This window comes from Lissotriton helveticus, chromosome 3_1 (genome assembly GCF_964261635.1).
Source record: "Lissotriton helveticus chromosome 3_1, aLisHel1.1, whole genome shotgun sequence".
NCBI lineage: Eukaryota > Metazoa > Chordata > Amphibia > Caudata > Salamandridae > Lissotriton > Lissotriton helveticus.
The window spans coordinates 360,543,953-360,557,644 of record NC_136061.1 but is presented as its reverse complement, the minus strand read 5'-3'; positions in this window follow the sequence as shown (position 1 = coordinate 360,557,644).

The following is a 13,692-nucleotide window of genomic DNA, read 5'->3' as shown; positions in this document are numbered from 1 at the left end:
AAAGCATATTTGTACCATATGCGCGGGTACACGCTGAGTATGATAAGCAGTACAAACTATGGTGCGATCACCCTTTCAGTGACAAATCAGACCTCAGGGCGCGCTAAGAACAATGATTAGAACTGCTGACTCATTGCAGATCCGATTCTGGGCCTGCCTCTGCGTACATTATAACACCGCCCCCATCTCTCTCTGTTGTTAATGGTTAGTGCACACACTCATACTTGCACATGCGCGGTGCACGCCCGCCCACACTACCCACATGCCACCACCTAGCATGCTTGCTATCATTAAGCCTGGAAACCAATACATTACCCAATGGCATGTCCCCCAGGGCCATCATTCTTGCAGAACGCGAAAACGCTACCAATGACGGCCCTGGCCTTGGTGTGATCAGCCCCCGCGTTTCCCATATAATGCGGGCACTGACGTGAGCACGCTCTCTTTTGCCTGCCTGTGCTGCGATGACAGACAGACTGTCGAAAACACCCCAGACGCAGCAAAACCGCAGCCTTTCAAGACACGACAAAAGACGACAGAAGCAAAGGTAAGAGAAGACATCACAACATCAGCCTCCACTGTAAATTGTATATACATAATTCTATTTTTTTATCCTTCATATGGCTTTCCTACCCCTCAATGGTTTTAAATTGTACTTACATAATTGAAATATTTCTTTATAAGTCACGAGGTCCTATACACATCTAGGGCCAGATGTAGGAGCCCTAATACCGGTCGGAAACGGCCGATTTTGGCCGTTTCCGACCGGTATTGGGGTTTTCAGATGTAGGGGGCTGAAAATTACAGAATCGGTATATTTACGGATTCGGTAAATTACCGAATCGGTAAATATACCGATTCTGTAATTCCAAATGTAGGTGGCACAGTTTACAGTGCCACGGGCCCTTAAGAGTCAGTATTTTACCACACAATCCTATTGTGTGGTAAAATACCGAATTCAGGTGTGCATGCACATCTGTGCATGCACACCTGTGCAATGTGACACACAGACATGCCCTTAGGGCATGTATGTGTGCCACATGTCACACAAGCCTGTACTTGGGGTGCTAGAGGGTGTCAAAGTGACACCCCCTGCACCCTTGCAGGATTCGGTATTTACCGATTCTGTAAATACAGAATCGGTATTTCCCATTGATTCCTATGGCCTTCAAAGCCCATAGGAATCAATGGGAAATACCGATTCTGTATTTACAGAATCGGTAAATACCGAATGTTACAGATTCGGTAATTCTGAATTTAAAATTACCTACATCTGCCTCCTTCCTATTTACCTACTCTTAAATACCGAATCGGTAAAATTCGGTATTTAAGAGTAGGTAAATCGGAATTACCTACATCTAGCCCCTAATCTTAAAAATTGTGCGTGCATAAATTTCTGTGTCGTGTTTCTGTACTACTCCACGTGCTTAGGCCTCTATTATTATAAATTGTGCGTCCATGATACTATTTTCTTTTCTGCGTCACAAGGCCGTCCCAGGCCTCTATTAACTTATTGATCTTCCTTTGTTTGCTGGAGCAGCAACAGTCTTAACTACGAAATATTAAGAACCCACAAAATGTCCTTTTGTTTCCTTCACCAAACATCGTTCAGAAACAACCACGGCCTATCGAGCAAGAGCAATGGAATTCTCTGCAACTTATTGAATATACTCTGACGTATAGGCAGACTTCAAGTCGAATGGTGAACTCCGGTGGCCGCACTCTTTATACACGGTAAGCACAGCACCCTAGATCTACAAAGCTTTCGTAGCAATGCATTAGAAATAAGTCGCCATAACGGGCGTCAGTAACGCAGTAGGCACTTCCATATAGACACCACTTGAAGGCGACACTATAACAACTGAAATATACCAGGTACACTGCACTCGTAAAACTGTACTGTTAGCTTTATTTGTGAAACGAGAGAGGGCCATATCATCAGCCCTTGGCGACAAAATTATCGCCACTTTATCGGCAGCAAACTGCCGCTAAAGTGGCCATAATAGGTTTGATAATATGCTCTATGGAATTCCAATCGAAGCTCATGCTAGATGTGAAGGACATCTGACATGAGCTTCGACTGGAACTCCATAGAGCATATTATCATACCCATTATTGCCACTTTAGCGACACTTTCCTGTCGATAAAGTGGCAATAATTTTGTCGCCCAGGCTTGATAATATGGCCCAGAGTGCGTAGTGTACAGCAGCTTCTCTGTAAAATCTATAATTACCTCCGAGCAGTGACAACAGATAGGTTACAACAGTCTGACAAACATATCCACAACCTTATTACGCCACTTTTGAGTCACTTTTAACATGGGTAAAGTGATGCAAGGAGCTAGTAAATCTACATCGGGTTCAACAAAAAATCTCAACTCCAGACTCTGCGACACAGTTTTAATGTTGTTTTCTCTCTCTCTCACTCTCTGTGACATAATTTCTCTTTCTCCCGTAAACTTAGACACTGCTGTCTGCTTGGACGTGTAGAAGATCTGCTCAACTTAAGTTGTCAACTCAACTTCCTAATGTGTTTGGCGCAAAGTTTACACAACGGTAAGCACAGAGGCCTAGATCTACAAATCCCTCATAGGAATGCATTAGAAATAATTCGTCATAACGGGCGTCAGTAACGCAGTAGGCACTTCCATATAGACAAACCAAAGGTGGTGATGGACGGAGCGTTGACAATACAAACACTCACCCCCAGTCAACTGATCTGGGTTTAATCCATCACCGTTCTTTAGCTCACTCCGAAACTACTGAACGGATTTACACCATTTAACAAAAAGCACAATCTGCAAACAGAACTCTACCTCTCTGCCAAATTTCGTGTAATTCCGTTCAGCCGTTCGAGCTGTAGCCCTGGCTAAAGGTCCCTAAGACAAATTGCATGGAGAAAACACGTTTCGGGACCCCCCTTTTTTCTCGGCCCCCACTTGACGAATCACCCCCAAACTTTCAGGGAAGGAGCAGAACCAAGCAGGCCATTTTCTTGGAGACATTCACGAAGATTCGTGCACCGGCGCCAAAGTTATTCCAAATAGAATGTTGTGGATTTCCTATGGAAACTAGGTCCTAACTATATATTTATATATATATACATACATTTTATTAAACAAAATGCCTTTCAGCTTCAAAGGAGCACTCGACGTTCGGCCTGCCATCCGGCTTGATAAATGACAATTCGCTTCGTTTTTCCGCGTTCATTTATGGTGCCTGATGCGTTTCAAGGCGGACTTGCCTCTTATTCATAGGCTGTTCATGGGTCACATGGAGGCTTTCCATTTGTCCATTTATGCTCGGCATGCTTTTCCATTTGTTAATGCCCCCCCTTGGGCTGTGCCGAGTGCCTGCAAAGATCGATGCATGCTGGAAAAAATAGTCCCATCTGGAAAGTTCATATTGTACCCTAAGTGGGTTCCGTGGCAAACCATTTCTTTAGAACAATCTTTCTTCCTTAAGTAGGATGAGGAATCACAAAGCGATCATAATTAGCACTGGCTTCACGCGCTGACTGAGTTGAGACTTGTTCCAACCCACATCCGCTCCTCTTGGTGCTCCTTTCACCGCAAGGCGGCCGTGTGTAATTTTATTCAACAAAATGACTTTCAGATTCAAAGGAGCACTCGACATTCGGCCTTCCATCCAGCTTGATAAATGACATACACACATAAACGTTTATATATATATACATATACATATATATATATATATATATATATATATATATATATATATATATATATATATATATATATATATGTATATATACATTTATATTTAAAACTATCAAACTGTATATAATACCTTATAGATAAACCTAAATTACTGTTAACCTTAGAAGAACATAACTGATAAAAAACAAATTCAAACTAAAACTAAACCAACCAATAAAATCAAAGTATAAACAACTTTAAACAGTGAAATCAGTCAAACAATTAAATTAACAATATAAAAGGCACACTAATTTAAACAACTAAATACTCTAAAAACGACAAACGCTGCAAGACGAGAAAACTGCTGGATTCTCTGACCAGACCATTAGAGAAGAAATATATACATTTTAACAACTACCTAACCAAGTAAGTAAAACTTATATTTTAACTAAAACATACTAGTTAATAAACGTAAAATTGTAAAATAGCTAATAATTAATAAAAGATTCCCCAACTTCTAATTCTTTACATAGACTTCCTAAAAACCAGCAATCCGAAGCCAGCAAAAGATATAAGACGGTAAGTGCACATAAATGAATAAAAAAACTATAAACTCACCCAAATAGAGAGTAAAAATAAGCCCAAGGACCTCAACCACTACAAACTACCTACAAATTAACATTTAAAAGGAAAGCATTTTTTTTTATTTGCATTGCTCAGAAAAGAAAGTGCCTACTCCACATTAGAGCATCACCCACTGGAAAAGATGCAAAACAGAGTAAAATATCTGAACAGAATATACATATAAGTATTAATAATAAAAGTAATTGCATACTATTTTATATAAATAACAAACTTTAAAATATTTTATATATTTATACTACTACACTACTTTCAGATACAATGACAAAGGCAGGAAAATAAAAAAAACTCACAGCAGTTAAACCTCAAAGCAGTTACTGAATCACATAGGCTATACTTACAGCCAACAATGTGCATCAACAGACAATATAAATATTATTCTAATGAATGCTATGGGAGGGTAACTACAAAAGATGATATAATTCATGTAGGAGAGAACAACCATCCCCCAAATGAGACAGAAATAGAAACAAGAGAGGGATTGCAGGATATAAGAGAGACAAGCACTAGCTTCCAGGAACCTGTAACCTGAATCCATAAAGATATACTGTCTAAAGTCCCATAGCACATCACAGGCCATCTACCACCTTTACCTACTTTAAAACGTTTTAATTGCACAAATGAAAAAAGCCACCAATGATACTCCCCCTGCCCCTAGAAGGTACCAAGACATAGAAATACCTCAACATTTAACAATGACACATAATAAATAACCTTTCTTTTTACATGATGACCTACACAATGAGAAATGAATCATAATATTCTCTACAGCAAATAACTTACTAAAACTAAGCCATTGTCAAATCTGGATGATGAGTGGGACATTTAAAATGTGTCCCAAACCATTAATTCAGATATACACCATACATGGTAAATATCAAACCACAAATATCTCTTTTATATATGCCCTACTACCAAATAAAAAAACAACATTTACTATGACCTATTAAACTACTGTAAACATAAAGCAAATAAGTACTTCCCCCTAAACATAATCATAGACTTGGAACAAGCCATGATTCAAACAATGTTTAAAGTGTACCCCAACAGGCATATAAAGCTGTTAGTATTATTTCAATCAAAGCATATGGAGACCCCTCCAACAATCTACACTAAGGGACTGATTCCGACTTTTCGGCGGAGCGGTGGCGCAGTGGTGCAAACCGTCGCACCACTGCTCTACCAAAGGCCGATCCATCTGCTCAACAGATTACAACTCGCAAGTAGTCTGGCAGGCGGGTGGTGTGGCGTTTGAAAAAGGCACCGCAATGGGACCGCACTACAAGGTTCCTGCTCGGTTTGGACTAAAAAGTCAATCGGAAGGAACCTATTTGCATGCCCACAGGGGGCACATGTTATGTCTCCCTGTGTGCATCCACATATGGTGGAGGCACAGGGGGGCTTGTAGGGCCCCATTTGCTTCCTCTCCTCCGAAGTTTCACCATGAAAACCCTGACCGAGAGGAAACTCATAATATGCTTGGCGGGACAGTGATGGTCCCGACAAGCATATTGTGGCCTCTGACCGCAGCTCAAACGCCAGGGAACGACAGTCCCAGGTCAGTCCGACTGCTCAGGTCGTAACCGGGCAGTCGAAGCGGCTGTGACTGTATCTGCCACAGCCGCGCCACCCTGAGTCTGGCAGTCCTCGGACCGCCAGACTCGTAATAGGGCCTTATGTGTAGAATATTTGACAAAGAGTCAATTTGCATTTGAAAAAACAAAAAAGATTACACTTACCTATAACCCTGTCACGGAGGTCGCTAACAATTGCAATTTACTAAAGGAAAGCCCTTCCTACCAACAAAATGAAGACAAACTAAGCCCCTTAATGGACTGTTTTGAAGAAACTTGAGTTGGCAAACTGTATTGCTTTGGACACAAATGCCAGCCCAAAGTCCAAATACCATGGCGGAATGTCTATGACTGCACCTTGACACAGGAAGCCAAATCAAACAACACAGTGGAAGGATGGTACAACGCTTTCTAATCCACACCAGGCAGGGCCCAATCTATGCTCTATAAATTTATAGAAGTATTATAAAAAGAGCAGAGCTGCCAACAGCTATGAATGCAGCAATCTCTTGGCCAAATTGCCCCTAAAACTTAGCAAACAGACCGAACGAATGTACGAGATGCTACAATTTAAAGAGAGACTCTGCACAAATAACAAAGGAGTAGATTGCTTAGAAATAATTGCCAAAAGCAAGTTAACATAAATAGTAACCTACCAAAGTCCCAAAACAATCACATTTAAACCAACATGAGAAATAATTTTTTTAATTAATATATATATTATTTCATTTCATCAGTCTAAAAATTAAATTAAAGTCCAATGTTAATGATGACTGAGGTAATAAAATTATAAATATATTATTGAAACAAAAAATGTCACCATCGCCCACTAAAAACTAAAAAACAAACTCAATCCATTATATAAAATAATTACAACGCATAAACCAAACAATTCCAAATACCAATCACATGATATGTACACAAACAATAAAACATAACATTTCCCACCCAAAAGAAATAACATAAAAAAGAGTTACTGCGGTGTATCTGCAGATCATGCTCTGTATCAATGCCATCATAAATAGTAATCCACCAAAAACGTGAAAAATAATATCCTAAAAACGCCTCCCCCCCCAAAAAAATGCAAAAATAAAATAAGTTCAATAAAGATCCCTCGCAGCAATGCACAGTACCTAGGAACCATTCAAAACCCAAAAAGATAGGAAATCAACTTAAAAAGCATTGGTGTCACTTGGCATGGGACTTACGACACAGTAGCGCCTGATATGATCGTAATTATTTTATTTCGGTTAACGTATTTCCAAAGGATTCGCTGTTTTGATGTTTCAATCCTCTCTTTTCTCCTTCAGGTTCTTCTTTAGTACTTGGCCTACCGGCACCGTTGACAGAAAGAGAAAACAGGTAATTCTGCTCTGTTAGAGGTTTACTTAGTGGGTTTTGGGGTTAATGATTTGTGACCCTATCACTGAAAATAACTAAGCTGACAATCCTCTCTTCGAGGGTGTACACAAACAAAACAGAACTAGGCTGTTAGTTCACTTCTGTGGGACACAGACAATACTCCATAGTCTGGGAGTTTCTTTCTCTCAGCCGTTCAGTATTTTGTTTAAGTACAGGAGCTTTTCCCTGCTATCGTAGCCCCCCCAACCACTCCTTTTTCCCCATCAAAATCACAACCGTTTACACACCAGTATTAGCTATGCTCCTCCGGGAGAGTGGCTGGGCGAAGAGTCCTGTCGGCGGCCTTCCAGACTGTAGCAGCTATTACCCTCCTCCTGGCTTCTGCTTCGCTGTAATTGAGGTCATCTGACTCCTTCGGCACAGGCTACCGGCTTCTCAGGGGAGTCAGCTGAGCTTGTTCCTCTACTGACCCAATCCTCAGCTTGATGCACGCTTCCCACAATGCCCAATTGCTGTTCTGTGGTATCTTGGTATTCTCTATGCTATCCTTCTCTACCTCTAATAGAATGTTCATGTTATGCATCTATCAGAATGTTGGTGATCTGCCTGAGAGATTACAGTTGGCTGGGCTGAGCACCATGATGGATGCTCCTAGTGGGGTTTCTCTATACAACTTGGAATAAAGCATCACTAAATACTACTCAACGTGTGGACTTCACATCATTACATGTTCCTTCTTCCTGTCTTGGCATCTGAATTCATCATCATTTCCCTTTTTGTGTCCGGATCGGGCACCTGACCGTGTCCTTCTTTAATGTCACTGTCCAGCTGGGAAGCCAACAAGGCAAAAACTGTCTTTTGTCATTCAGCTCCAGTTGAGGCTTGAAGTACAGACCATAGAGGAGAATCAGGTCATTCTTCCTCCCCATCTCTTCCCTCATTATGACAATTGGTTTATTATAAACCATAAATATTTCCTTAAAAAAAATACAACATAAGCTCCCAATGTCAATAAGACACATTCATAGACAAAAATCTGTAAAGTAAAAAAGAAAACTCACCCGTGAAACACAGTACAATCCCAAAAATACTTATACATCACACTTAACAAACTATAAGTAATATAGCACAATTTAACATAGCATAACAATACTTTACTAAAACAGAATACGAAAACTCAAAACTACAATCTAGTGAAAACCGCTAATATTAATACATCTAAATATACAAAACAAAACCAACACTAGAAATACCTTCTAGACCTCCCATCCTGCACAACACTCATTCTAGCCTCAAAATCTTTTAAAAAGGACTTACCCATTCTGACGAACAGCAGCACCTTACCACAACCTCTTTCCAGGAAAATCGACTAAAAAGAACACAAATAGATTACAAAATATAAGCTAGCGGTAAAAAAACGTTGCAGCTAAATTAAACTAAAAAAATTCCATCTCGTCATTGAAATTAATGGGAAACAATGTGAAAATGTTGTAAAATGTATAACATTATTAAACATGTAAAACATGTCAAAAAAGTTGTAAAAAATTTAAAACTAAATGGTTAAGTATAAATTAAATAATATTTTAAAATATATACAATTATTTAATATATACAATTATTTATATACAAATATTTAATTATTTATTATTTATGCTTAAATGTGTCAAACAATGGGAAAAATATTGGAAAAGGTACAACATACAATAGTAGTTAAATGTAATTACATTTTTTTATTTGATAATAGAGAAGTATTAAAAAAATAATTCATTTAACTATATAAATGTGAATTTGTAAATTTAAATATATATATGTTTAAAAATGTAAAACTATACATTATATAAACTTTGAAAACATTAATAAAGGCAAAAAATGTGTTACATGTCTTTAATCCATAAGAAATGTAATTAATTTTATTATTGGTTGTAAACATACGCCTACCTACTTTTAAATTATATTTCTAAACGCCAACAATACAAATAAAATAATTCAAGCTTTTTCTAAAATATACAAATTAAATTAAACAAAGAATTTCAGACTAAAAAAATAATCACACTCCAACATCACAATTTTAAAAGGGTGACATTTACTATTCCCACTCCAATCTAAACCAATTTGGGAACAGTGTGGGACAGTAAAGGGGTGACACCTACAATTCCCATTACAATCTAAATTAATTTGAGAAAACTGGTTGACACTAAAAGGGTAATATTTACTATTCACACTCCAATCTATATATATTTGAAGAAGGTGTTGGACACTATAGGGGTGCAAAATACTATGCTCACTCCATTATAACACAATTTCGGGACAGTATTGGACACAGAAGGGGTGACATTTACTATTCCCACTCCAATCTAAACCAATTGGGGGAAAGTGTTAGACACTAAAAGGGTGCCATTTACTATTCCCACTCCAATCCAACAATATTGGGGGAAGTTCTTTGACATTAAAGGGGTGACATTTACTTTTCCTACTCCAATCTAACCATATTGGGGAAGGTGTTGGACACTAAGGGGGTCATTTTAATGGGGTGCGGATCGCCACCGCCGGACTGGCGGTGGCGATCCTCACGCCATAACTCCCTGCCCGACCGTCAATTACCCACCGCCATATTACCATGGCGGGGGTACCGTGGCCGACGGAAATACTGTCTGCCGCTTTTCCGCCAGCAGGCAATCGTCACGATTGCCTGCCGGGCGGAGAAGGCCCACAATATGGCGGCATCCATATTATGATGTGTGGGATGGGCATGCCTTTCCATGACGGAGACTCCGCCATGGAAAGGCATGCATAGAATGGCTTTGGCGGCCTGTTGCGGGCCCCCCGGCGTGGGGGTGGCTGCACTGGGGGGTACCTATGGTACCCCCCTTCATTGCCATACACAGGTGGCAGGCACCGCAGGGAGCCTGTCACGTTGTGCATTGCAATGCACAACATGCACCTGTAACATTGCGGCGGGTACTGTTTACAGCACCATCTGCTGAAATGATGAAGGCAAGAATGCGCCTGCCAGTGTGGCGGGCGAGTCCTAATTTGCCTCGTGGGATCGCTGCACCTCTGGCGGTCGGTCCCATTTCCCGTTACGGTACGCCCACCATCGTAATGGTGCCCTTGAATGGTGCAATTTAACTACTCCCACTACAATCTAACCATTGTAGGCTAGAAGGCTGACATTTACTATTCCCACTCCAATCTAACCAAATGGGGGGAAGATATTAGACACAAAAAAACGTTGATATGTACTGCTTCCACTACAATCTTACCATACTGAGAAGATGTTGGACATTAAAGGGATGACATTTACTATTCCCACTCCAATCTAACCATATTCGTTAAAGGTGTGACATTTTGTATTCCTACTCCAATCTAAGCCTGTTTGGAGAAATTGTTGGATGCGAAAATGGTTAAATGTAGCTTTTGCACTGCAATCTAAAACATTTTATACAAGGTAAAAAAAAATAAACATTGTATATACAAAATCAATGCTCCATAGTCACACACAATGTTTTAGCTATAAAATAAACAAAAATGTAATCTGAAACACATTAACCAAAACTAAAAACCCATATATATATATATATATATATATATATATATATATATATATGTATATATATATATATATATATATATATATATATATATATATATATGCATATTTAAACATTAACATAGAAAACATGTTTTTATTATAAATAATATCTTTTTTAAATATTTAATACAATCCTAAACTTCAAACTATTGAATACAAAAATAGTATTAATCCAAAATTAACCTTAAAAAAATAATACAAATATAAAATCAATATGTAAATGTAAAAATGTAAAAATATATTTTATAATATAAAATTATAATTAAAAATGCAAAAATATTTGTATTATGTAAAATAAAATGTGAGGATGTGTGGCCTGGCCGTGATCAAAGATGGCCGCACCTTAGCAGAGCTCTGGTCATTATGGAGCAGACCCCATAATCTGCCCTTCCATCCTGATTTAGGAGAACCCCCCCTGTGAAGAGAATGTGCTACGGTGTTGCGTCTGGTCTGACCGAGGCATCCCCGGGTGCCTGATACACCCCACGACGGCAAGGGAGAGACACAAGGGCCGAGGCAGCCATCAGAGGAGGCGGCTGGGTGCCAGGTGAAGATTCAGCTGGGCCAAGGGTCCAGGGGAGTTTCGGCGCCTGACCAGGCTCCACTGAGTTCTTGTGACTGGCAGAGGGAAATGAAGGACCCCTGGCCCACCTGCTGCGCTACAGACACAGGAAGGCAGTGGAGACGGCCTGGCAACTGCACCAGCTCTGGGCCAAGTCTTGGCCCATGATGAAGGAGCACAGCACGCAGGTGGGCCAGGGGTCCTTTAGGTAAAATAGGAGCAGGCAGATGTGGGCCTACACTGGACTGACACCTCCTTATCCATGAGGTGTGGGTCCCCCTGCACTCGCCTCCTTTAAATGATGTGAATGAAACCGGGCTGTGGGCCTCCAGGGAGGAAACTTGAAATTCACAGGGCCTGGTGGTCTTGGGCTGCAGGTGCCCCCCTGCCTCTGGGAAGGAGGAGGAGCCGGCAGAAATCAAGACTCAGACTCCCTCTGGAGCGACCCATTAGTGCAGAGGGGATCTAGAGGTGCCTGGAGTAGAAGGCAATGAGGCCGTGCCAGACAGGTGAGTTGGTCGGGGGCCTGTTGGGGGTATGGGTGAGTCCAGAACTGACACAAAGGAGAGGGGAAATGCAGCAGGTCCTCCAAGGACGTGAAGGGAGTGGGCCTGGCCGCCGGCTCTGGTTTCTTCCCCATCGGCAGGGTAGGTCGCCATTATAGAATGCCCACAACGGGACAAGGATAGAGACGTGAACCTCCCTGACCCAACGAGGCGAGAAGTTCAAAAGCTGCTCATGAAGACCCTCGCAAAGTGATGGTGAAACCTAAGGGGCCAGTAACCCCCAAACAAACAAAATGGGCAGTTACGCAATCCCCATTCCTCCCTAGGAGCTATCTTGGCGGCCATAGTAGACCTGAAAGGCACACTGGAGCCTTAGATAGACACTGTGACCCTTGAGGTCATCTTGATCAGAGTGGACCTTCAGAAATTATGCGAGAAGCTCATGATGCCCAATATCTAGATAGGCCAGCTCCAGTTTACAATGAAACGCCTGGAAATGCAAGTACAAACCCTGACTCAACAGACTAAGACCATGGCAGCCAAGCTTGAGGACAAGGAAGGGAGGACAAGAAGTAATAATATCAGGGTGGTGTGGGTCCTGGAGGGGGTGGAGGGCCCTAGTGTGGACCTCTTCCTAGAGGACTTCATATTGAACATGCTGCGGCCAAAGAAACTGTCCATATTCTTCTCGATCGAGAGGGCACATCGGGCTCTAATGCCCCTGCCCAAAGCAAGAGGCTCCCCCACGAACAACAATGGCGACAATCTTCAACTATTGTGATCACGAGGCAATCTTCCTAGCAGCCAGAGCTAGGGGAGACATGCACTTTGAGAACAACAAGATGACGAGGCTTTGCATAATTGTGGAGGGTAAGAACTGGCACGACACCTCCCTGGAGGAAGCATGGGGGTGGCAAACAGCCAGCCGACACAGAGGCAAGGGACCAAAGCATGTCAGAGGGGAAACAGATCAAGGCAGGAAAATCGGGTGCAGTTGGAGCAGCAAGAGGTGGAGGAGGCTCCTGAGACACATCAGGGTACAGGTGGGGGTACCACAAACTGACTATCCAGGTGGTCGGGCAGGTAAGAGTAACCAAGGTCTGGGGTTGGAGTGAAGTAAACACAGAAGCCCGAGTGGAGTGAACGAGCAATAACAGTTACATTGGAACTGTGAGCAGAAAGTCAAACTATATGACCGGGGACCTGTGAAACCATAGACGAGGGGGGCTTCAAAATGATGATTGTTTCAGCAGGGGTACGACAAATGAAACTGTTTTAGTTGACTCCTTGGTGCGGCCGAGACACCCCTTATTGTGATTTGTGTATGTTGTTAGTTGGGCAACAGGCACTCTGCAGGCTGGGAAGTTGGGGAATACACAGCCGATTTAGCCGAGTGGGGGACGGAGGACAATGTTGGAGTAATTTGAGTTATTACTGTGACAACACAAGTATGAAGTTAAGTGCTCAGGGGGGACTAAGTGAACAGTTATCACACAGTACACAGAGAGCTTGGCAGGGGTGATGTCAACATGGGCTCAGACAGTGATGAAGGGGGGAGGAAATTTTTATCATGGCGATCCCTGAAGCCCAAATGAACTGGATAAAAATGTGGTCCTGGAACGTTAATGGCCTGAATGGCAGAATCAAATGAATAGTGGTAATGCAATGTATTAAGAGACATGCCCCAGATGTTATTTTGTTAAAGTTAACCCATCTATGTGGTAACCGTCGTAAAGGCACTGGATAGATTCAGTTATACACTGCTGGCACACTCAGGCTATACTACTGGCTCCAGG